The following is a 26240-nucleotide window of genomic DNA, read 5'->3' as shown; positions in this document are numbered from 1 at the left end:
CTTGGCATTAATGCCACAGTTGTATGAGAGATTTCCGTACACACATTTTTTCTTGAGGCCCACCTGGCAGAAGCCACCATATTTCACACAGGCATTAGGCTGTACTGCATTTATGAAAAAAAATATTATATGAATGAGCAATTATCATCAAAACACAATGGTTATAGATTTACTTCATGTACTCCTCTTGTCTGTCCCATGGATGTTACTACATTATCCACAATATTGCATGTGGGAACTAGTGAAGCCCAGAAAAGAGTGGGTTGTCAATTAAATACATATGACTTCTAGCAGAAAGACAGGAGGCTACTACACATGTGCCAGGATGATGATAATAATAATAGCTTTTATTGTCATTGTACATCATGTATACAGTGAAATTGGTTTAGCCTCTACTGGTGCAATCCATAATAAAAATACATGCGTGAACTCCCGTTGCGAACCGATAGTTAAGGCAAGTGGAACCCACCAGATCTGTCTATTTATAACCAGTTATGGTGTCATAAGAATGTGGAAATGTAGGATAGATCATTGATGTGACAAACATTGCAAACATGTATTTCCTGTTACTCTCCTTTACTCTCCTCCTCCCCTCCCTTATCAAAACTCAAGGCTCCCCATTGTGTTCACTGGATACTTCTTGTCTAGGTGAAGTTTGTAGTTTTGCTCAATTGGCGATTGCAGTATTTCCTGCTCAGAGGTGCAAAAGGGTCGGGAATATTGGAGGGCAGTACTTGCCCCACAGAGAAAAGGAAATGTTGCAGCTTCATCATCATGAAATTGACTAGTGAAACAATTGGAAAAAGATCAAGGTTTGAAAAGTCAAGAAGACTCAAATAGAGAAACTGTTTATGATCTTGGAAGCAACTAATGCTTATGCAGAGTTTTACAGCAGAAAAATGCTCTGCCCTCATATTTCTCATCTCACAACTAAGAAAGAAATGGATCTCACTGGGAAATGCTTGTAGTACTTGGCATTAATGCCACAGTTGTATGAGAGATTTCCATACACACATTTTTTCTTGAGGCCCATCTGGCAGAAGCCACCATATTTCACACAGGCATTAGGCTGTCCTGCATTTATGGAAAAAAATATTATTTGAATGAGCAATTATCAAAACACAATGGTTATAGATTTTCTTCATGTATTCCTGTCTGTCCCATGGATGCTACTACATTATCCACAATATTGCATGTGGGAACTAGTGAAGCCCAGAAAAGAGTGGGTTGTCAATTAAATACATATGACTTCTAGCAGAAAGACAGGAGGCTACTACACATGTGCCAGGATGATGATAATAATAATAATAATAATAATAATAATAATAATAATAATAATAATAATAGCCTTTATTGTCATTGTACATCATGTATACAATGAAATTGGTTTAGCCTCTACTGGTGAAATCCATAATAAAAATACATGCGTGAACTCACGTTGCGAACCGATAGTTAAGGTAAGTGGAACCCACGCCAGATCTAGACCCTAGTAAGTGGGATGGTCCTTTAACAGCAATACTGATGAAGAAGGACAGCTGGTCTGATTAAAGTACTTATCTAAATTCCAGGGCTGTCCATTTGTTCTTCAAATTTACCTCTGAATGTTGTAAAGCCAGCTGTGAGTGATTCAAATCATGGATTTCCCTCAAAAAGTTGGAATGATTTTTTTAAAAAAACACCAATTTCTATCAGGCTTTCTTTTTCTCCCCTTCTGCTTCTATTCACCCAGTTTTACTCAGTCCCTTCTTACCTGAAGAAACATAGAAGAGGAGAAGCAATGCAAAGGTTAGGAAAAGAAACCTCATGACTGAAGTTGCCTCTGAAATCTCTCCAGCTAGTTCAAAGAAGCAGAACCAAAGAAGAGTTAGGAAGGCTCCACAAAAGCCCACCAGATCTGTCTATTTATAACCAGTTATGGTGTCATAAGAATGTGGAAATGTAGGATAGATCATTGATGTGACAAACATTGCAAACATGTATTTCCTGTTACTCTCCTTTACTCTCCTCCTCCCCTCCCTTATCAAAACTCAAGGCTCCCCATTGTGTTCACTGGATACTTCTTGTCTAGGTGAAGTTTGTAGTTTTGCTCAATTGGCGATTGCAGTATTTCCTGCTCAGAGGTGCAAAAGGGTCGGGAATATTGGAGGGCAGTACTTGCCCCACAGAGAAAAGGAAATGTTGCAGCTTCATCATCATGAAATTGACTAGTGAAACAATTGGAAAAAGATCAAGGTTTGAAAAGTCAAGAAGACTCAAATAGAGAAACTGTTTATGATCTTGGAAGCAACTAATGCTTATGCAGAGTTCTGCAGCAGAAAAATGCTCTGCCCTCATATTTCTCATCTCACAACTAAGAAAGAAATGGATCTCACCGGGAAACACTTCCAGCACTTGGCATTAATGCCACAGTTGTATGAGAGATTTCCATACACACATTTTTTCTTGAGGCCCATCTGGCAGAAGCCACCATATTTCACACAGGCATTAGGCTGTCCTGCATTTATGGAAAAAAATATTATTTGAATGAGCAATTATCAAAACACAATGGTTATAGATTTTCTTCATGTATTCCTGTCTGTCCCATGGATGCTACTACATTATCCACAATATTGCATGTGGGAACTAGTGAAGCCCAGAAAAGAGTGGGTTGTCAATTAAATACATATGACTTCTAGCAGAAAGACAGGAGGCTACTACACATGTGCCAGGATGATGATAATAATAATAGCTTTTATTGTCATTGTACATCATGTATACAATGAAATTGGTTTAGCCTCTACTGGTGCAATCCATAATAAAAATACATGCGTGAACTCCCGTTGCAAACCGATAGTTAAGGCAAGTGGAACCCACCAGATCTAGACCCTAGTAAGTGGGATGGTCCTTTAACAGCAATACTGATGAAGAAGGACAGCTGGTCTGATTAAAGTACTTATCTAAATTCCAGGGCTGTCCATTTGTTCTTCAAATTCACCTCTGAATGTTATAAAGCCAGCTGTGAGTGATTCAAATCATGGATTTCCCTCAAAAAGTGGGAATGATTTTTTTTAAAAAACACCAATTTCTATCAGGCTTTCTTTTTCTCCCCTTCTGCTTCTATTCACCCAGTTTTACTCAGTCCCTTCTTACCTGAAGAAACATAGAAGAGGAGAAGCAATGCAAAGGTTAGGAAAAGAAACCTCATGACTGAAGTTGCCTCTGAAATCTCTCCAGCTAGTTCAAAGAAGCAGAACCAAAGAAGAGTTAGGAAGGCTCCACAAAAGCCCACCAGATCTGTTTATTTATAACCAGTTATGGTGTCATAAGAATGTGGAAATGTAGGATAGATCATTGATGTGACAAACATTGCAAACATGTATTTCCTGTTACTCTCCTTTACTCTCCTCCTCCCCTCCCTTATCAAAACTCAAGGCTCCCCATTGTGTTCACTGGATACTTCTTGTCTAGGTGAAGTTTGTAGTTTTGCTCAATTGGCGATTGCAGTATTTCCTGCTCAGAGGTGCAAAAGGGTCGGGAATATTGGAGGGCAGTACTTGCCCCACAGAGAAAAGGAAATGTTGCAGCTTCATCATCATGAAATTGACTAGTGAAACAATTGGAAAAAGATCAAGGTTTGAAAAGTCAAGAAGACTCAAATAGAGAAACTGTTTATGATCTTGGAAGCAACTAATGCTTATGCAGAGTTTTGCAGCAGAAAAATGCTCTGCCCTCACATTTCTCATCTCACAACTAAGAAAGAAATGGATCTCACCGGGAAACGCTTGCAGCACTTGGCATTAATGCCACAGTTGTATGAGAGATTTCCATACACACATTTTTTCTTGAGGCCCATCTGGCAGAAGCCACCATATTTCACACAGGCATTATGCTGTCCTGCATTTATGGAAAAAAATATTATTTGAATGAGCAATTGTCATCAAAACACAATGGTTACAGATTTCCTTCATGTATTCCTGTCTGTCCCATGGATGCTACTACATTATCTATAATATTGCATGTGGGAACTAGTGAAGCCCAGAAAAGAGTGGGTTGTCAATTAAATACATATGACTCCTAGCAGAAAGACAGGAGGCTACTACACATGTGCCAGGATGATGATAATAATAATAGCTTTTATTGTCATTGTACATCATGTATACAGTGAAATTGGTTTAGCCTCTACTGGTGCAATCCATAATAAAAATACATGCGTGAACTCCCGTTGCGAACCGATAGTTAAGGCAAGTGGAACCCACCAGATCTAGACCCTAGTAAGTGGGATGGTCCTTTAACAGCAATACTGATGAAGAAGGACAGCTGGTCTGATTAAAGTACTTATCTAAATTCCATTTGTTCTTCAAATTCACCTCTGAATGTTATAAAGCCAGCTGTGAGTGATTCAAATCATGGATTTCCCTCAAAAAGTGGGAATGATTTTTTAAAAAAAACACCAATTTCTATCAGGCTTTCTTTTTCTCCCCTTCTGCTTCTATTCACCCAGTTTTACTCAGTCCCTTCTTACCTGAAGAAACATAGAAGAGGAGAAGCAATGCAAAGGTTAGGAAAAGAAACCTCATGACTGAAGTTGCCTCTGAAATCTCTCCAGCTAGTTCAAAGAAGCAGAACCAAAGAAGAGTTAGGAAGGCTCCACAAAAGCCCACCAGATCTGTCTATTTATAACCAGTTATGGTGTCATAAGAATGTGGAAATGTAGGATAGATCATTGATGTGACAAACATTGCAAACATGTATTTCCTGTTACTCTCCTTTACTCTCCTCCTCCCCTCCCTTATCAAAACTCAAGGCTCCCCATTGTGTTCACTGGATACTTCTTGTCTAGGTGAAGTTTGTAGTTTTGCTCAATTGCCGATTGCAGTATTTCCTGCTCAGAGGTGCAAAAGGGTCGGGAATATTGGAGGGCAGTACTTGCCCCACAGAGAAAAGAAAATGTTGCAGCTTCATCATCATGAAATTGACTAGTGAAACAATTGGAAAAAGATCAAGGTTTGAAAAGTCAAGAAGACTCAAATAGAGAAAGAAACTGGATCTACTGGGCCCAAAAGGAAGGTACCAAGCAGCCACGCTGAGATGACTACTAAAATCTCTACAGCTGGACAGGATCTTGGTTGTTAGAAAGGTGAATTCAGCAGAGAATGAGTTTGTTGAAATTCTCACAGTTCCTTTCATATGTACTGCGCCTTAAGGAGAGTGCTTAATGCAGAGGTCTTCAAACTTGGCTGGCTGGAGAATTCGGGGAGTTGAAGTCCACAAGTCTTAAAGTTGCCAAGGTTGGGGAACCTGGGTGTAATGTGTTGTGGAGGAAATGGGGGGAAGGACTATTAGCTTCTGAGCAAGCCATCTCTCAAGGCTCTGAGTTCAGTAGTTTATCAGTGATTAAATTCTGGCACCTATATCACACAATGTGTGTATACATATGGCTGATATTTCTTTATAAATTATGAAGCTCTTCTCTTCTTCGTCAACTGACCATGACATCTCTGAAGCTGGTCAAAATTACACCCACAGCAATACTAGGTCTTGTTGCCTATTCAATGGTGAAACCATCAGACTAGCTAAGGAAAAGTTTAAGCTTCTTCATGCATATGTTAGAGATGAGATGAAGGCATTCTCATGACCTCCTCCCCCCCATAAACGTATGAAAGTTTATGAGTGCAATTGCTCATCATTTCATAAGAATAGCAATGTGGCCAAAAGGTCTCTCAGAATTCCAAACCCAGTAATCAGATTCAGATCACCGTTTGTAGCAGTCACTTTCAAAAGGCAACACAAAATTCAAAAATGTGGCCCAAATTTATTAATTTGTTTAATTACAATGTTGTTTCACTGCTTGCTGTTATGTAACAGTTTGCAACATCTTCCATTAATATCCCAATTGCTGAATATTCCACACTTGAGAGGCAAGGTTCTTGTTAGGGAACATGGCAATAACCTCCCAGGGTTTCACAGGTGCTTGTCATTGGTGGTGCTGCAGAAAAGAAACAGAAGATTTTATTACTGATGTTACTTTGTCTTGTCCAAAACAAAGGATACATGTATAGACAAGTTGAGGGGGGAGCACAATTTAAGATTTGATGGTGAATCTAGTTAGTTAATTCTTATTGTTTCTATTGTTCAGTTCCTCCACGTTTACAGTGTGGTCCCTATGCATGCCATTACTCTTCAGTTAGCAAGTCATTCCCAGCATATTCTAAACTAAACCTCATTTACCTCCAATTTGTTTTCATAGACCAGAAGCACTTTCAGCTCAATGAAGGTGAAATGTGAGCGGGGAAAAAAATTCACTGATACACTAATTTAGTCACTTTGTCACAGAATGAAATAAGATTTGTTTGGTAGGATCTGTTTTTAATGAACCCCTGTTGCTTTCTAATTATAGTTTTATTTCCTTCTAGGTGTTTGCAGCTTTAAGGTAAACTTTGTTGTCATTTTCTTCTGTGGGCACTCTGGCACACATTAAAAATGAAATTCTGTTGCCTCTTCTCAAAAGTGTACAAATACATAATACACATACAGATATGCTATATACATTCATATGCATCTACCTAGATCCTAACATATAAATACGTATAAATATTAATCACTGTCCATCTTGAATGCATAGTGGAAAAAGGAAGCCTGAGATTTCACAGGGCTGATACTATATGGAAAAAAACTGTGGCTGAATCTGGATGTTCTGCTTTTGGATACCACGAAGCCTCCTCCCAGAAGGTAACAAGGAAAACAAGTCAGATTCCTTTTCTTATACTGCAAATGGGGCTTCTCAATTGAGTTTACCAGATCTGAGCTGTAAAGATCAAGATGATGAATAAGTGGTAAAAATTGAGAAAACTTACTCTCTTGCAACATCTAATGCTTATGTAGAGTTTTGCAGCAGAGATGCTATGCCTATATATTTCTTATCTCATAACTAAAAACAAATGAATCTCACGGTCCACGCTTGCAGCAGAGAGATGCTATGCCTATATATTTCTTATCTCATAACTAAAAAACAAATGAATCTCACCGGTCCACGCTTGCAGCAGATGGCATTAATGCCACAGTTGTATGGGAGACTTCCATACTCGCATTCTTTGTGAAGACCAACCTGACAGAAACCACCATCCGTCCTACAGTTTCTTAATTCTGTATTTATGAAAAATATTCGAGTGAGCAGATGTCTTCAAAACACAATGATATATTTCTTATCTCATATCTAAAAAACAAATGAATCTCACCGGTCCACGCTTGCAGCAGATGGCATTAATGCCACAGTTGTATGGGAGACTTCCATACTCGCATTCTTTGTGAAGACCAACCTGACAGAAACCATCATCCGTCCTACAGTTTCTTAATTCCCCTGTATTTATGAAAAATATTCGAGTGAGCAGATGTCTTCAAAACACAATGATATATTTCTTATCTCATAACTAAAAACAAATGAATCTCACGGTCCACGCTTGCAGCAGAGAGATGCTATGCCTATATATTTCTTATCTCATAACTAAAAACAAATGAATCTCACGGTCCACGCTTGCAGCAGAGATGCTATGCCTATATATTTCTTATCTCATAACTAAAAACAAATGAATCTCACGGTCCACGCTTGCAGCAGAGATGCTATACCTATATATTTCTTATCTCATAACTAAAAAACAAATGAATCTCACCGGTCCACGCTTGCAGCAGATGGCATTAATGCCACAGTTGTATGGGAGACTTCCATACTCGCATTCTTTGTGAAGACCAACCTGACAGAAACCATCATCCGTCCTACAGTTTCTTAATTCCCCTGTATTTATGAAAAATATTCGAGTGAGCAGATGTCTTCAAAACACAATGATATATTTTGCCTTCAATAAATCAATGAAAGGTGAGAAGAAAGTTTATTTTATTGACTTTTTTTAGCCAACATATTTCACAGCTGTTTAGCTCTTGCAAAGGACACTACTGTCAACATACAACAAGAAAATCAGCTGCCCTAGAGCAACATGTAACTTGTTTTATATGGTATACCACCTATTGATACAGTCTGATTCTTGAAGATCATCAGTAAGTGTATATCTTAAAGCTGTGGCATCAGTGTTTCCTGATAGCTAATACAATGCAATTGTAAGAATAAATAAGCAAAAATTAAGGGATTGGGGGATGATTTTATGGGATCAGCTCACATGAAGTATATATAAGCATAACAATCAATTTATGCAGGTGTTTTCCTGCATAGAATGGCTTGATCAATGTGGAATAACTATAATCCTGACTTCCAATGTGTGCTTTTATGGTAAGTCTGTCCAAAACGGGTATTCCAAATTAGGGAAATAATTAATGAATAAAAAGCCTTTATTCTACTGCTGTCTCATTTCATTTGCAGGCATATTTGGATCATCTGAAAAAGTTGTCATAATTCGGGTAAGGATATATTAAATAAGAAAATAAACATGTTTAAAAAAACAAGTCAGATTCCTTTTTCTTATACTGCAAATGGGGCTTCTCAATTGAGTTTACCAGATCTGAGCTGTAAAGATCAAGATGATGAATAAGTGGTAAAAAATTGAGAAAACTTACTCTCTTGCAAATATCTAATGCTTATGTAGAGTTTTGCAGCAGAGAGATGCTATGCCTATATATTTCTTATCTCATAACTAAAAAACAAATGAATCTCACCGGTCCACGCTTGCAGCAGATGGCATTAATGCCACAGTTGTATGGGAGACTTCCATACTCGCATTCTTTGTGAAGACCAACCTGACAGAAACCACCATCCGTCCTACAGTTTCTTAATTCCCCTGTATTTATGAAAAAATATTCGAGTGAGCAGATGTCTTCAAAACACAATGATATCTTTCGCCTTCAATAAATCAATAAAAGGTGAGAAGAAAGTTTATTTCTTAAGAAAGTTTATTTCTTAAGAAAGTTTATTTCTTAAGAAAGTTTATTTCTTAAGAAAGTTTATTTTATTGACTTTTTAGCCAGCATATTTCACAGCTGTTTAGCTCTTGCAAAGGACACTACTGTCAACATACAACAAGAAAATCAGCTGCCCTAGAGCAACATGTAACTTGTTTTATATGGTATACCACCTATTGATACAGTCTGATTCTTGAAGATCATCAGTAAGTGTATATCTTAAAGCTGTGGCATCAGTGTTTCCTGATAGCTAATACAATGCAATTGTAAGAATAAATAAGCAAAAATTAAGGGATTGGGGGATGATTTTATGGGATCAGCTCACATGAAGTATATATAAGCATAACAATCAATTTATGCAGGTGTTTTCCTGCACAGACTGGCTTGATCAATGTGGAATAACTATAATCCTGCCTTCCAATGTGTGCTTTTATGGTAAGTCTGTCCAAAATGGGTATTCCAAATTAGGGAAATAATTAATGAATAAAAAGTCTTTATTCTACTGCTCTCTGTCTCATTTCATTTGCAGGCATATTTGGATCATCTGAAAAAGTTGTCATGGGTCGGGTAAGGATATATTAAATAAATGAAATAAACATGTTTAAAATAACAAGTCAGATTCCTTTTTCTTACACTGCAAATGGGGCTTCTCAATTGAGTTTACCAGATCTGAGCTGTAAAGATCAAGATGACGAATAAATGGTAGAAAATTGAGAAAATTTACTCTCTTGCAAACATCTAATGCTTATGTAGAGTTTTGCAGCAGAGAGATGCTATGCCTATATATTTCTTATCTCATAACTAAAAAAGAAATGAATCTCACCGGTCCACGCTTGCAGCAGAGAGCATTAATGCCACAGTTGTATGGGAGACTTCCATACTCGCACTCTTTGTCAAGACCAGTCTGACAGAAACCACCATCCATCCTACAGTTTCTTAATTCCCCTGTATTTATGAAAAAATATTCGAGTGAGCAGATGTCTTCAAAACACAATGATATATTTCGCCTTCAATAAATCAATGAAAGGTGAGAAGAAAGTTTATTTTATTGAGGTTTTTTAGACAGCATATTTCACAGCTTTTTAGCTCTTGCAAAGGACACTACTGTCAACATACAACAAGAAAATCAGTTAAGCTTGAGTTTGCTGCAAAAAAAAAAACAAAGAAAAAAAAAACCTTGAGGAATTTAGCGATAATCTCATATTTCCTGTTGGGAATGTGTAAGATTGGCTGTTGAGCAATGGAAAGGAAGCCTATAGAAATTGCAGCAGTAGGAAAATCTAATGAATAAGTAGCAAATTTTAAGATGCTAAAAATGAAGGGAACCCCAAGCAGAAACTGCCCTAACCGCCCAGCCCTAATCCTGTGGACTTAAGGATACTTATAAAGGGCCAAGGGAGATGTATCAATATGTTCCTGGGATGAACAAGGAAATTCTCTTTAGACACAGACAATGCTATGAACCTACAACAAGAAAATCAGCTGCCCTAGAGCAACATGTAATTTGTTTTACACAATACAATTCTCTCTAAGCCCAGGGGAAAAAACATATTTGTGAAAATATAGACAGACCCCTCACATCCTGGACATAAACTGTTTTAATTCCTCCCCTACAACTAGACTCAGAGACAGTTTTTAACCCTCTTGCCATCACTCTTTTTTTATTATTTATTTATTTGTCACAACAGTATATATAAGCATAAGCATGAAATAACTATACTACATAAAGCATATATATAATCAGAAGTATGTAATAACTATATGAAATTGGATACTATCAAAAGGAACATTAAGACAGGAATGGTAGGCACGTTGGTGCTCTTATGCACACCCCTTACAGACCTCTTAGGAATGGGGTGAGGTCAATAGTAGATAGTTTTTGGTTAAAGCTTTGGGGATTTCGGGAAGAGACCACAGAGTCTGGTAGTGCATTCCAGGCATTAACAACTCTGTTACTGAAGTCATATTTTCTGCAATTGAGATTGGAGCGGTTCACATTAAGCTTAAATCTATTGTGTATTTGTGTATTGTTGTGATTGAAGCTGAAGTAGCCTTCAACTGGAAAGACGTTGTAACAGATGATTCTATGAGTTAAACTCAGGTCATGTCAAAGGCGGCGAAGTTCTAAATTTTCTAAACCCAGGATTTCAAGTCTGGTGGCATAAGGTACTTTGCTGTTATCAGAGGAGTGGAGAACTCTTCTTGTGAAATATTTCTGGACACGCTCAATTGTGTTAATGTCCCGGAACACCTAATAACAAATATGGAACCTTATGTAATACTTAGCTGTCTTTGATTGTTAAATATGCAAGCTCATTTATGCAATCACCTATATTTTGAAGAAAGGACAAATTGTAGAAAACTCTTGGGAAACTATGGAGAATAATATATTTGTATTTCCAAGCTCCTTCCTTATAGTCCCAGGGTATATTTGATTTGTTATAGGTGTGTCTTCAAGTAAATATTAGTGTGTTAAATTCATGGGGTGGAGACACATTAATCCCACTGGAGATATAATCTGTCTTTTTTTTTAAAGGCTTAGAGTTGCACTCCACACATCTGAGAGAGTGAGTGATTATTTCTGTTGATGCTATTGCTGTTGTTGTCAAGCAAGGTGCAATGGATGGGGAAAGAAAGTCAAGCAAATGCACATTTCCCCCCTTATTTAGCACCATGTTAAAAAGGACAACACCATTCATCAGGCTTATAAATTATAAGAGCAGGAGAGGGAATCAGCAATTGAGGGGTGAAATTTCACAGAAATCTCTATTAACAAGCATTTCCTTTCCTTCCCCCTTTTCTTTCTTTTCCTTTCCATTCCTTTCCCCTCTTCTCTTTCCTTTCCTTTCTTGCCTTTGAGTCAGTCTTAATACTTGGCAATTGCCTGGATAACTCCTTGCTACATTCTTGACAAGATTGCCCAACTAATTTGCCAGAATCTGCTTCCACGGGCTGTCTTAATCAATGTACCAAACTGGTTGTCTTTCTACTTTCTTCAAAACCTAAACATTATTTGCTGCTGGCATTTTCAAAACACTATGTCAGATGAAGTTCCTATTCCATGTTTAATGTTTAATGGAATCTCTGTGGGTCAGACTGGTAAGACAGTTTGTTATTAACAGCAGCTGCTTGCAATTACTGCAGGTTCAAGTCCCACCAGGCCCAAGGTTGACTCAGCCTTCCATCCTTTATAAGGTAGGTAAAATGAGGACCCAGATTGTTCGGGGCAATAAGTTGACTTTGTATATAATATACAAATGGATGAAGACTATTGCTTGACATAGTGTAAGCCACCCTGAGTCTTCGGAGAAGGGCGGGATATAAATGCAAATTAAAAAAAAAAACTAGAGGATACAAACTGTTCCAATCTAGTAAAATAAGCCAATTACTGAAACGTTACAATATGGAACTGTGTAAATCAGCAAAAACACCTATGAGTCAGGATTTTAAACACGGTGATATACAAAGTCCTGTATTCAGCAGGGAGATTTATCAGTCCTTGATAGGTAGTTTATCTTACATTAGCAATTGGTCTAGACCTGATATTTCCTATTGTGTTAACCAATTAGCTAGATATAATGCAGAAGCAACTGAGAGCCATTGGAAAGCTGCAAAACAGATACTGGGATATCTGAAGCTAACAATGCATTACTCATTAGATCTAGAACCTAATTGTGATCTTATACTGACTGCATATGCTGATGCTAGTTTTGCTACTGATTTAGATAATGCATGTTAGGAAATGCATTAATTGGGTGGAAATCTATCAGGCAAAAGCATAAAAGTTTGTCAACAATGGAGGCTGAATTTTCCTGTTTGTCTTTATTGTGCACAGAATTAATCTATTATAGACAATTGATGTTAGATATAGGTTTAAGTGTGCATAATCCAATTGTTGTTTTTGAAGATAATCAAGCTGCTATTAAAATGGCAATGAATTTAGCTGTTAAAACGAGATCTAAATATACTGATATTAGATACCTAAATGTAAGGCAATGTATGATACAACTGAATTATTGTATGTCAGAAAACAATATCGCAGATAATTTTACAAAACCGCAGGGTGCGATCAGACATAAAACATGTTGTGAGAGTTATGGGCTGAGATTATAAGCCATTATATATTGACCTGTCCAAAGGGGAGTATGTCAGGAAATTATTATTTGCCTAACTAGTTGGCCAGGCGATATATAAACTATGTATGTTTGTAGAAAGGCATGATATTGCTTTAAGGCTGTGCTGCATCATGCAAGCATCCTGATTGGTTGAGCTCTGTAGCCAATGTATAAAAGGACTATGGCTTATTTGGGAATCTACAGGGATGCTACAGCATTGTAACCTGATGACATGCTGCAACTGTATATTTGAGCTTTATGATCGTTGCTTGATCATGGCTAGTTACTGATTCCTCAAGATACTGACTGTTGTGTATTGAACTGAACTGAACTGAAAGAAGACTTGGTAAGAAGACATTGTAACATCCCTGACTGACTTTATATGTGTTTGACCTGAAATTGTTTTTGGACTATGACTTTGCCTTTTCCCTAAAAGTAAAGGAATATCAAACCCCAGTTTGTCTGCAAGGGACTGCTATTGTATACAACCAGTCTCAGTCGTTTTCATGCATAGGGTACTCTGCTCAACAGTCCACAACCTTGATTGTGAACCCAGATTACCCTTAACACAGTGTCACATTTTATCCCATTTAATCTCTCTTTCCTCCTCCTATTTTGTCCAAAGCACCAAGACACTAAGAAGGTTTGGAGAGGGAGGGAAGGAGGGAGAGAGAGAGAGAGAGAGAGAGAGAGAGAGAGAGAGAGAGAGAGAGAGAGAGAGAGAGAGAGAGAGAGAGAGAGAGAGAGAGAGAGAGAGAGAGAGAGAGAGACAGACAGACAGACAGACAGACAGACAGACAGACAGACAGACAGGTCAAAATTCAGACAGCCAGTCGAAATTAAAAATTAAAAATTAAAAATTAAAATAGTGAAAAAGGTTTTAAATTCTTAAATTTTAAAAAAGAAATTGGATTTTTTTTAAAAAATGATTTTTTTAAAAAAATTAGATTTTGAAAATTTATGAAAGTTCTTGGCCCTCTATGAAGTGATATTCTTTCCTTTTGGCTGGAAATCTCTGGCTGTTTTTTAGGAGATGCTTTGCTCTTAACCCTCTACTCCCTGCCTACAAAAATCTATCCCTTTCCTCCCTGTCCAGTATTTTTTGTAATTTTCTTCCCTGACTTCTAGCCCTTTGTTGGGTTTTTGGGTATGATGTGCTGATCTGGGCATTCTGCTCCCCTTAGTTGCTGCTCATATAAATGATCCACTGTTACTTTATGCAGACCATTCACCCATTATATCTGGAACCACAACTAGCCTTCAATATACCCTTAATACCTTAGCATGCTAATAGGAACAGTCAGCTTGTGGTAAATGATCAGAAAATCACAATAAAGGAGTCTTGAAGCTCCAATGTATAATAGGGAATGAAAGGATTGAGTAAGGGTTTTACAATATTTGGGTGAGATATTTTAAGACAGAGCTGGAGTTCATTGATTATGTGGTCTTGCAGGCCTGATAAAGCCCTTCATCCATTGTCATGTTTTTCCCACAGGAACGATGGAGAATATATTCATGGGACTTTAAAACTATTCACAGCTAAGTTGTCTTAAGATTCTCAGCTACATCTTTAGCCAAGTTATAAGTCAATGAAATTGTGCAAAGTAGTTTGATTAGAGCACTGCTCCTTACCTGAAAATTCATATCCAAAGTGACTTTGATGCTTGAGATTGGCCAAAAGAGAGTTAAGAGCTTGACCGCATTATATTAAATATATGTTTCAGTATTTGTCAAATTTATAGCCAGTCATCTGATGAATGGTCATAAAAACTAAACAATATAAACAGTAGAAATAAGTAACATGTAGATAACACGAGAGAGTGGGTAAAAACTCAGATATAATAGAGCCATCTTGAGGGATTCCTGATCCCAAGGATTCCTAAATTTGCTGGAAGTACAATGACTTCAGACATCTCCAGAAGGTTGATAAGGTTGACGCCTATCAGATGGAACCCTTAACATGTCCTTCCTGCCTGACTTGATGGATGGACAGATGTAATTGGGAAGAGGAGGTCCACAACTAACTTGGTTCCATGCCATGCAGGGCTTTAAAGGTGAACACTAGCATTTAAATATTCAATTCTTATGTGTTTTATTATTTTTATAAAATTCAAAGGAAAAGCATTTTTCCATGAATTTAATTCTTTATAACTAATTCCAAAATGATATTTTAAATTTATCTGAATCCTTAATCCGTACATAATTTGGACTTACAAGTTTTTTTTAATTTCATTATTTATTTTTGCTATTTTGCTATTTAATCAGTTCTGTTATTTTCTCTAGAAAAAAATATAGTCCTTAAGGTTAAGTGACCAGACATCTCGCTTTTGGCGGGAGAGTCCCGCTTTTGAAAATTTATGAAAGTTCTTGGCCCTCTATGAAGTGATATTCTTTCCTTTTAGCTGGAAATCTCCGGCTGTTTTTAGAGATGCTTTGCTCTTAACCCTCTACTCCTGCCTACAAAATCTATCCCTTTCCTCCCTGTCCAGTATTTTTGTAATTGAAAAAGGAAATTGAAAAATTGAAAAAAATATTAAAATACTGAAAAATATTTTTGAAAAAGTGAAAAAAATTAAAAAAATTAAAATAGTGAAAAAAGGTTTTAAATTCTTAAATTTTAAAAAAGAAATTGGATTTTTTTTCAAAATTGATTTTTTTTAAAAAAATTGATTTTTTAAAAAAAATTAGATTTTGAAAATTTATGAAAGTTCTTGGCCCTCTATGAAGTGATATTCTTTCCTTTTGGCTGGAAATCTCTGGCTGTTTTTTAGGAGATGCTTTGCTCTTAACCCTCTACTCCCTGCCTACAAAAATCTATCCCTTTCCTCCCTGTCCAGTATTTTTTGTAATTTTCCTCCCTGACTTCTAGCCCTTTGTTGGGTTTTTGGGTATGATGTGCTGATCTGGGCATTCTGCTCCCCTTAGTTGCTGCTCATATAAATGATCCACTGTTACTTTATGCAGACCATTCACCCACTATATCTGGAACCACAACTAGCCTTCAATATACCCTTAACACCTTAGCATGCTTATAGGAACAGTCAGCTTGTGGTAAATGATCAGAAAATCACAATAAGGGAGCCTGGAAGCTCCAATGTATAATAGGGAATGAAAGGATTGAGTAAAGGTTTTATAATATTTGGGTGAGATATTTTAAGACAGAGGCTGGAGTTCATTGATTATGTGGTCTTACAGGCCTGATAAAGCCCTTCATCCATTGTCATGTTTTTCCCACAGGAACGATGGAGAATATATTCATGGGACTTTAAAACTAGTCACAGCTAAGTTGTCTTAAGATTCTCAGCTACATCTTTAGCCAAGTTATAAGTCAATGAAATTGTGCAAAGTAGTTTGATCAGAGCACTGCTCCTTACCTGAAAATTCATATCCAATGTGACTTTGATGCTTGAGATTGGCCAAAAGAGAGTTAAGAGCTTGACCACACTATATTAAACATATGTTTCAGTATTTGTCAAATTTATAGCCAGTCATCTGATGAATGGGCATAAAAACTAAACAATACAAACAGTATAAATAAGTAACATGTAAATAACACGAGAGAGTGGGTAAAAACTCAGATATAATAGAGCCATCTTGAGGGATTCCTGATCCCAAGGATTCCTAAATTTGCTGGAAGTACAATGACTTCAGACATCTCCAGAAGGTTGATAAGGTTGACGCCTATCAGATGGAACCCTTAACATGTCCTTCCTGCCTGACTTGATGGATGGACAGATGTAATTGGGAAGAGGAGGTCCACAAGTAACTTGTCTCCATGCAATGTAGGGCTTTAAAGGTGAACACTAGCATTTAAATGTTCAATTCTTATGTGTTTTATTATTTTTATAAAATTCAAAGGAAAAGCATTTTTCCATGGATTTAATTCTTTATAACTAATTCCAAAATGATATTTTAAATTTATCTGAATCCTTAATCCGTACATAATTTGGACTTGTAAAAGTTTTTTTTAATTTCATTATTTATTTTTGCTATTTTGCTATTTTGCTATTTTGCTATTTTGCTATTTTGCTATTTAATCAGTTCTGTTATTTTCTCTAGAAAAAAATATAGTCCTTAAGGTTAAGTGACCAGACATCTCGCTTTTGGCGGGAGAGTCTGCAGAGATGGGGGAGCTTGTAGGTAGGGTAATCTTTGGGTATCAATGTGGGGTTGTGGATTCCTAAATTTGCTGGAAGTACAATGACTTCAGACATCTCCAGGTTGATAAGGTTGACGCCTATCAGATGGAACCCTTAACATGTCCTTCCTGCCTGACTTGATGGATGGACAGATGTAATTGGGAAGAGGAGGTCCACAAGTAACTTGTCTCCATGCAATGTAGGGCTTTAAAGGTGAACACTAGCATTTAAATATTCAATTCTTATGTGTTTTATTATTTTTATAAAATTCAAAGGAAAAGCATTTTTCCATGAATTTAATTCTTTATAACTAATTCCAAAGTGATATTTTAAATTTATCTGGATCCTTAATCCATATATAATTTGGACTTGTAAAAGTTTTTTTTTAATTTCATTATTTATTTTTGCTATTTTGCTATTTAATCAATTCTGTTATTTTCTCTAGGAAAAAATGAAGTCCTTAAGGTTAAGTGACCAGACATCTCGCTTTTGGCGGGAGAGTCTGAAGAGATGGGGGGGGAGCTTGTAGGTAGGGTAACCCTTTGGGTATCAATGTGGGGTTGTGGATTCCTAAATATCACCTGGATTTGCATCTTTAAAAATCCAAATGAGACACTGGCAACGTTTAACTAATCAGTCTAGCCTACGCCTTATTACTTATCCCTGAGAGTTTCTGTCTTTTGCTTTTCCCCCACCCCCACCTTCAGCTTGGGCTGAAGCAGAATGAAAAAGGCAGATGAGATGGCCTATTGGATTCAATTCAATTAAAGGGGTGGGAAAACTTGATGTGAATAAGCAGCAGTGCAATCCTTTTAAAATAATCTACATTGCTTAATATTCTGGAAATATTTTAGAGCTAGTTGAGGCTTCCAAGTTGTTTTCAAAAGAAAACCCACACATAGAGTTTAAGATAAAACAGAAGGAATAAAACCAACACCTAAAAATGAAAACACTGATCCCAAATATTAAAATTAATGCAAACGTACTGAAATACTAGGAGATGGGTAAACGCCCCCCAAAAAAACCTTTTATATATACTTACTTGTTCAATGAACATGCTGAAATTTAAAAGATAAGGACTCCCTGATTTGTTTCCCTCATAGTTTGTTTAGTTCATTTTCTGAGATTGTAAGTATTGGCAAGTTGCTTTGGGTGAAGATTTTTCAAGTAACCACTGTCATCCAAATTAAAGTGGTAAAGATAATTTGAACTGTGGACCCTAGAAGTCACAAGCTGAAGTTTGGAGTTCTCTTCAAAGACATCCATCCCATTGAGCACCTTATAGTAGACAATCTTAGATATCAGTTCTACATAAAGTACAAGCAGTTTGGCATATAGTAATGAAGCTAGATTTACAAGCATCTTTATACTTACTGCATGCTTGCTTTTTGAGTGAGCAAAGGAGTTAAATCACATACTGAACAAATTAAAAGAATAGAATAGAATAGAATTTTATTGGCCAAGTGTGATTGGACACACAAGGAATTTGTCTTGGTGCATATGCTCTCAGTGTACATAAAAGAAAAGATACGTTCATCAAGGTACAACATTTACAACACAATTGATGATCAATATATCAATATAAATCATAAGGATTGCCAGCAACAAGTTATAGTCATACAGTCATAAGTGGAAAGAGATTGGTGATGGGAACTATGAAACGATTAATAGTAGTGCAGATTCAGTAAATAGTCTGACAGTGTTGAGGGAATTATTTGTTTAGCAGAGTGATGGCCTTCGGGAAAAAACTGTTCTTGTGTCTAGTTGTTCTGATGTGCAGTACTCTATAGCACTATATATAAAAAATTTTATATATACTTACTTGTTCAATGAACATGCTGAAATTTAAACGATAAGGACTCCCTGATTTATTTCCCTCATAGTTTGTTTAGTTCATTTTCTGAGATTGTAAGTGTTGGCAAGTTGCTTTGGGTGAAGATTTTTCAAGTAACCATTGTCACCCAAATTAAAGTGGTAAAGATAATTTGAACTGTGGACCCTAGAAGTCACAAGCTGAAGTTTGGAGTTCTCTTCAAAGACATCCATCCCATTGACCACCTTATAGTAGACAATCTTAGATATCAGTTCTACATAAAGAACAAGCAGTTTGGCATATAGTAATGAAGCTAGATTTATAAGCATCTTTATACTTATTGCATACTTGCTTTTTGAGTGAGCAAAGGAGTTAAATCACATACTGAACAAATTAAAAGAATAGAATAGAATAGAATTTTATTGGCCAAGTGTGATTGGACACACAAGGAATTTGTCTTGGTGCATATGCTCTCAGTGTACATAAAAGAAAAGATACGTTCATCAAGGTACAACATTTACAACACAATTGATGATCAATATATCAATATAAATCATAAGGATTGCCAGCAACAAGTTATAGTCATACAGTCATAAGTGGAAAGAGATTGGTGATGGGAACTATGAAACGATTAATAGTAGTGCAGATTCAGTAAATAGTCTGACAGTGTTGAGGGAATTATTTGTTTAGCAGAGTGATGGCCTTCGGGAAAAAACTGTTCTTGTGTCTAGTTGTTCTGGTGTGCAGTACTCTATAGCACTATATATAAAAAATTTTATATATACTTACTTGTTCAATGAACATGCTGAAATTTAAAAGATAAGGACTCCCTGATTTGTTTCCATCATAGTTTGTTTAGTTCATTTTCTGAGATTGTAAGTATTGGCAAGTTGCTTTGGGTGAAGATTTTTCAAGTAACCATTGTCATCCAAATTAAAGTGGTAAAGATAATTTGAACTGTGGACCCTAGAAGTCACAAGCTGAAGTTTGGAGTTCTCTTCAAAGACATCCATCCCATTGAGCACCTTAGCGTAGACAATCTTAGATATCAGTTCTACATAAAGTACAAGCAGTTTGGCATATAGTAATGAAGCTAGATTTACAAGCATCTTTATACTTACTGCATGCTTGCTTTTTGAGCGAGCAAAGGAGTTAAATCACATACTGAACAAATTAAAAGTGAGTCTTCATGTATTTGGTCAAGTTTAACCTTGTCTTGCCTGTAGCAGACCATGTTCATGATGTCATAGCTTAAATATTAATATTGGATAATATACTTCAACCATACTGCTTCAGGTACAATTACTGGTACAACTTTGTGTATTGGAGAGTATCTAGCTGATGTGTATGTACATTGCTAGATTAATACATATTTACTTTTTGGCTGCTAAGTGTGTGAGTTGATTTAAATCTAAGGTACCGGCAGTTAATGTGTGATAGTCTGAAATAATATGCATTTTTTCTTATAGAATTAATACTCTGTTGTTTAAAGATATAAAATATTAATTGGGTAAAGCGGTGCTAGGAAACTAGCATCTGTAATTATAAAGTATTAGATTAGGACTGGATTTTATTCTGGGATAAATTCCAGCAGTATCAATTGTTAATCCAGAGGATTACTATCAGGGAAATAAGGCAAATATGATAAATATGATTGCACCTGAAAATAATTCTGCATTTGGAGCGTGGTTTTTTTTGTTTGTCTATGAGAGAGAATTGGACTACTGCCATGCTAATAATAAAGCTTTGCTGGAATAATGAAAACTGCATTATGCTGTTCTTAGCCTTGAATTTACCTACTTTGGAACTATTCTGGTATTGAGATACATGAGATATACAAGTAAGGATAGTCTCTTTTATATTCCGTAAAACAGTGTGAAGTAAGTAAGGTTGTAAAGGGTACATTGTCCAAGGTTACATAGCCGTATTAATGTAAAATAAATTTCAGGTGCATCCCAGTTGTTATAATGCCAGTTATTTGTAAAATAAAATATTCAAGAGAAAGACTTCCACGGCCTTTGAAAAAAAGCCTTTAAGATTCTGGCTGAGTGTAAATATTATTTGGGTTTCCTATACTATAGAGAAATCATATATTTTTGTTGTTCTGCAGTACTTTGAATTGAGCAAATCCTATATCCTTGGGAAAAGATATCTATTGTGGAGGGGCTATTGCAATAATAACTTTAATATGTTCATCATGTTATGATTTCTGATGTGAAAAAAATGAATAAAATGTTACTTTAGTGTGAAACAATCTGTAGTGTAAAAAAATATAAATGTTAATAAATGATTTTTAACTTTTTCTTACCTTCTGTGGACCTTTAATTTACAGATGGTAGTTTAAACATTTAATACAGAAATACTGTTTCACTGAATTTTTGCAGTTCAGATCATTGCTTTTATGCAAAGTGCTATAACTGTCTCATAAGAAAAACATGAGAAAGTTCTCCACTGTTTCTAAATATTTTTGCATATTTTTTTAGTATTTAAAGTGAATCACATGTAGTTTACCTGTTTAAAAAAAATCAGGAATTCTTATTGAGCAGAAAATTACTTTAGCATTAGTAGAATCTAGTGTTTTGAGTAAATTATATGTGGAAACCTGTATTATCAAAATAAATTTCCATATAGCAAAAAAAATAAATTTGCTTTTTTCAAAAATTATATTCTCAAGCTTCTATAGCAGTTGAAATCTCATGCCACAGGTCTTGACAGATTGAAATTTCCATTCCCAAAGTTACTTGCATACCATTAAAGTTATATGTAAATCCTCCATGTATCCATTATTTTTAGGGATTATTATTATTCAATGTAAGTTAGTGACTGCAGTCACAGTTCATTTTAAACCATGTTTTATTTGCTTATTCGATTAAGCCACAGTTACCTGGGTTCTCACAATGTGCAGAGTTATAAATTGTGGTTGATGAACCACAGCATCTGTATTCATGCTGCAAAGCCACAAGCAAGCAAACCACTGCATAAGATACCCTGTTACTCTGAGTTCTTGAGTTCCTATAAGTTTAATGCTGAAAGACAACATTAAAGGTCACCATTGTAGTCCATCTATTGAGGTTCACCCCAGTCTCACTTTTCAGTCTCTTAGCTACCTTTGTCTGATCCCTCAGAACATGCAAACCAGACAGAGTACAGGTAATCTTTGATTTACAACAGCTCACTTAGTGACCGTTCAAAGTTATAACAGTACTGAATAAAGTTACAACGGCACTTAGTGATTTATTACCACTTTTCACAGTTATAATTTTTGCAGCATCCTACACACTCTGTATTATATAATACGATTAATTTAAATAGTATATTTTGGATGTTCAATAGTAGTAAATAAATAGACAGGGAAATTGTATCTGATTGAGACCTTTGAGGCAAGGAGAGGCCAGGCACCCTAACTTTTGATGTGAGTGACATCAAGTTGGCCACACCTACCCAGTCACATGACCACCAAGCCACACCCACCAAACAAGCCACACCCACAGAACCGGTAGTAAAAAATTTAGAACCCACCCCTGCCTCCCCCCCCCCGGGTCAATGGTGTCCCACTTTACTAATGTTAAAATCTGGTCACTATACCTTAAGGTCTATGGAGATTCTCAGTCATCCAGGCCATATTTGTCCTAAAAGTGCTTTTTCAGAAGGCAATTGAGCTTTGTATCCCTCCCCCCCTTGGAGACATTTCACTTCTCATCCAAGAAGCTTCTTCAACTCTGACCAAATGGTGGAGGATGAAGGAATTATATTCCTTGCAGTGATCTGCATTCTTTCTAAGAGTCACTGATGCCACTTGGAGGTTTCTCTGTATCCTCAGGGTCACCTGAATATTGCAAATGGGTGTGGAGCCTTCTTGGAACTGCTAAAAGGATTGTATTTAAAAAAGGAGATAGGTTAAACTTTTATTTAAGACTTATTTCACTAAGATTTGAAAACAACTTATTCTATGCGGTAAAACCTGAGCTGTGATCAGTTTGCCATATCTTTCCTCACTCATGGCAGTGGATGATGTCAGCCGATGTTTATTTTGTTGTAAGTTGAATATTTGTATCAATTTCTAAATTTAGGCACTGTAATAAAGGAGAATTGGAAAGTGACTGAACAAGACTTGAGAGGGAGGAAAATTAGGAAGGTTCAGACTTGATATCTGATTATTATCTTTCTTACACTTTTGTGTACATTCTGGTTTTGCAAATTATATTTTCACTTCTACTATCATTACAATAAATTGTATCCCTTTATGAACATAGGTATAACAGTGTCCACAGTAGTATCCCTCATTTGGTTGTGCTCTCTCCCTCTCCCTCCCCCACCCTCCTTCCCTCCCTCTCCCTCTCTTCCTGTGTGTCTGTTTGTAACAGATCCTACCTGATGCAGGCTCTGATATTTTTTTTTCTTCTTGTAATCTTTCCTTTTGTTTTATGCTGGTGATCAAAATTAATAGTATATGTCTTTTGGTCTCTGCACTTAACAAACAGAATGGTTCAGGAAAGATATCTTTCGTGCAAATTTTCTCTTGCTACATCTTCCATTCTTTTATCAACACCTAGCCTATGGTGATACCGAGTTAACAGACAGGGACGTTCTTGTTCTAAGTAGTATCCCACAGTATTTATCTTGAAAAACATAATCTTAAGAGTTTCTTAAGTATCAGAATAATCTAGGTCTTGTATTTTCCATTGTGGGGTCTTGGTTAATAGTTTTTGTTTTGTTCTACTTCTGCTCAAGCAACCACGTCAGTTGGAAGACCTCAGTGGCAAAATAACTTCTTCAATAAATAAACAGATGGGGAAGAATGGGAATGTGTGACTTTATGGCATAAAGTGTGGTTGAAGAGCAAGCAAAAGCGATAGCAGGTAGTAATCTCAGGTCATTGGACATATCTTGAAGACATCCAGGGTTGTAGATGGAGTGACATCATTTTCCATTGTGGCTATATAAATGAGATAAAATAATAGATTGATCAAAGAAAGTTTAAGGTAAAGTCTGTTATCTGAACCTGAAAATCTCTCCTGCCCTTCTTTCTGCCTTTGAAACAGGTCAATGCCTTGGAATGCTTTGGAATACAAAAAAGAGTATCCCAATCTACATCTTTATTACAGGAGTGTTTACTTACTGTCTACAGCATCTAAATCTCGGTCCACAATCCAGTCTCCTAAGGTCCAAAAAATTCATTGGACAGTAACCATTAAAGCAGCGTCCTCCTTGTCTGTAACACTCCCTCCGGGCAATACCTGTTAAAAGAAAAAGGGTAGACAGAGGAATGATGTAAAGATACTTTGTGATTTAGATTTTTTTTCTTTCTAATACATCACTTTTTTCTACAGAATTACAAGATTCCTATGAATTCAGTAACTTCCCTCTGACCAAGGAATCCATTTTTGCTAATCTCCTTTCAGCAGCCCCAATATATCTTACATCAATCCAGGCTTTATGTCTGGCCAGAGCTGAATTGGCAGGTATGCCTGCATCTGTTAAGGTTGTATGGAGGAAAAAATCTGATTCACACTAAAGAGAGACCTTGCTGTGCTATATTTCTCTCCATTATTACTATGGATCACAGCTTGCAAGGAAATCATCCTGAATTATCGTGACTGGTTATGCTGGGTGTTTTTGTTAAGAACTTGAGTGAGAATAGTTAACTTCCTTTGAACTTCAGAACCTGGTTTTCCTTTGGCTTTCTTCTTCTTCTCTTAATGTTTCTAATGATGCTCTTCTCTGCTCTTGAAAAGCAGAACATTTGTGACATTTTGCTGCAATAGCTTCTCTTTTTTTACAAATTGAATATCAATAGATTCACTAGATAATGAATATTTATTTTTTATTTAGTGTTATCTCAACTTTATTTCTTAAAATAACTCAAGGTGGCAAATGTATATAATACTCCTTTCTCCTCCTATTTCCATGAACATCAAGCAGCTGTCATAAGACATGATGAAAACTCTTTAAATTCACAACACATGGACAGATTTAAACATACTTTCAACTGGGGAACTGTGACCATCGTAGATCAAGCCAAGTCCAAAAACAGTAGAGAATTCCTGGCAGCCTGGCACTCTGACAGATTAGCTATCAATGGGCACATAGACATAAGCAATATGTACTTACTTTGCAAAAGAGACAATGAATAAACAAAAAAAGGAACAAAAAGACCAAAATATCTCCCTACCAGCAATCAACACCCAGATTATTTTATATTAACACCAAACTTAACATCTGATCAATAAACAAGAAGTAAACAATACCCCAATCAAGGAAGTGACAAAAAGTTAACAATAAACAGTATAAAACAAAACAAAACCCCAAGACCACTCCTAACCAATACTAATTGGGCAGACCCCTAGAATATAAACAGAGAGCAAATTCCATTCCTTTTCCATATTACTTAGTTTGGTCATGAAAGAACTATAAGAAAAAAAAAACAAGCTGAGAGAATACCAAGGATGCTTTCTCCTATTTTATCACAACAGCAATCCTGTGAGAAGGAAGAAGTCCAAATGTATCCAGCCAGCTTTCATGCCAAAGGTGGGACTAGAATAGTCTCCAGATTTCTAGCTTGGTGCTTTGACCACTAGATCAAACTCTCTGTTGTCCCTCAAACACATCATAATGTTTTTTGTTGAAATTTGGTAAACCAAAACTAAAATGAACCAACCAATAATTTACAATAATAAAACCTCCAGTTAAACTCTGTAAAGAATAGTGAATCAATGAATTGGTTTTCCAGTCTGTACTTGATGCCATATATCTCCCTGGATCTTAAGTGTTAATGCAAAAAAAATAATTAATGGCATATTTTTCAAATGTTTGAAGGCTCATGTTGTCAATAGTCCAGAGTGTTCAAAGCTATTTCTTTCACATAAACTAAAAGAAGATGTTGAAGATTATCCTGTTTTCAGTGATGATCATCCTTGCTTAAAAAGTAGTGAGTTATCAGTCATTTCTAAACTCTCAATAATTTGGTTTCTTACCTGGTTCAGACAGGAATGCAAGGAAAAGGAATGTGAACAGCAGATAAAGGATCTTCATGCTGGGATTGGTTCTGGATCAAATCTGTGTCCTTGGAGAGGACACAGCTCTTTATTTATGCAGTTATAACGATTGCATCACACTGTCTCATTGAACTATTGCAACTATTCTTAAATGTTATTGACATTGAAACACTCCTGTGGATTAAATGTTAAAAACGTCTTTGCAAGAGCAAGAGAGTTCATTGAATACGTTAGTTACATGGTTCTGCTTATAGCTAAAATACTTTGGAATGATAAATGTTTGGCCCCATTATTG

At 36.3% G+C, this 26240-nt stretch overlaps 2 long non-coding RNA genes across 2 annotated transcripts; both read right to left on the bottom strand.

Annotated features, from left to right (window-relative positions):
* Window positions 1-5779: 5779 nt before the first annotated feature.
* Window positions 5780-9831, bottom strand: LOC131188076 (uncharacterized). The gene is made up of 2 exons (XR_009152717.1): window positions 9707-9831; window positions 5780-5965 (listed from the first exon to the last, which is right to left on the bottom strand). It is a non-coding gene; the product is annotated as an uncharacterized LOC131188076 (long non-coding RNA).
* A 13496-nt stretch (window positions 9832-23327) lies between these two features.
* On the bottom strand, window positions 23328-25993 carry LOC131188077 (uncharacterized). Its single transcript, XR_009152718.1, has 3 exons — window positions 25925-25993; window positions 24070-24187; window positions 23328-23886 (listed from the first exon to the last, which is right to left on the bottom strand). It is a non-coding gene; the product is annotated as an uncharacterized LOC131188077 (long non-coding RNA).
* Between the last annotated feature and the right edge of the window lie 247 nt (window positions 25994-26240).

The sequence above is a fragment of the Ahaetulla prasina genome, chromosome 1 (genome assembly GCF_028640845.1).
Source record: "Ahaetulla prasina isolate Xishuangbanna chromosome 1, ASM2864084v1, whole genome shotgun sequence".
Classification (NCBI taxonomy): Eukaryota; Metazoa; Chordata; class Lepidosauria; order Squamata; family Colubridae; genus Ahaetulla; species Ahaetulla prasina.
This window is presented reverse-complemented; position numbering and strand designations above follow the sequence as displayed.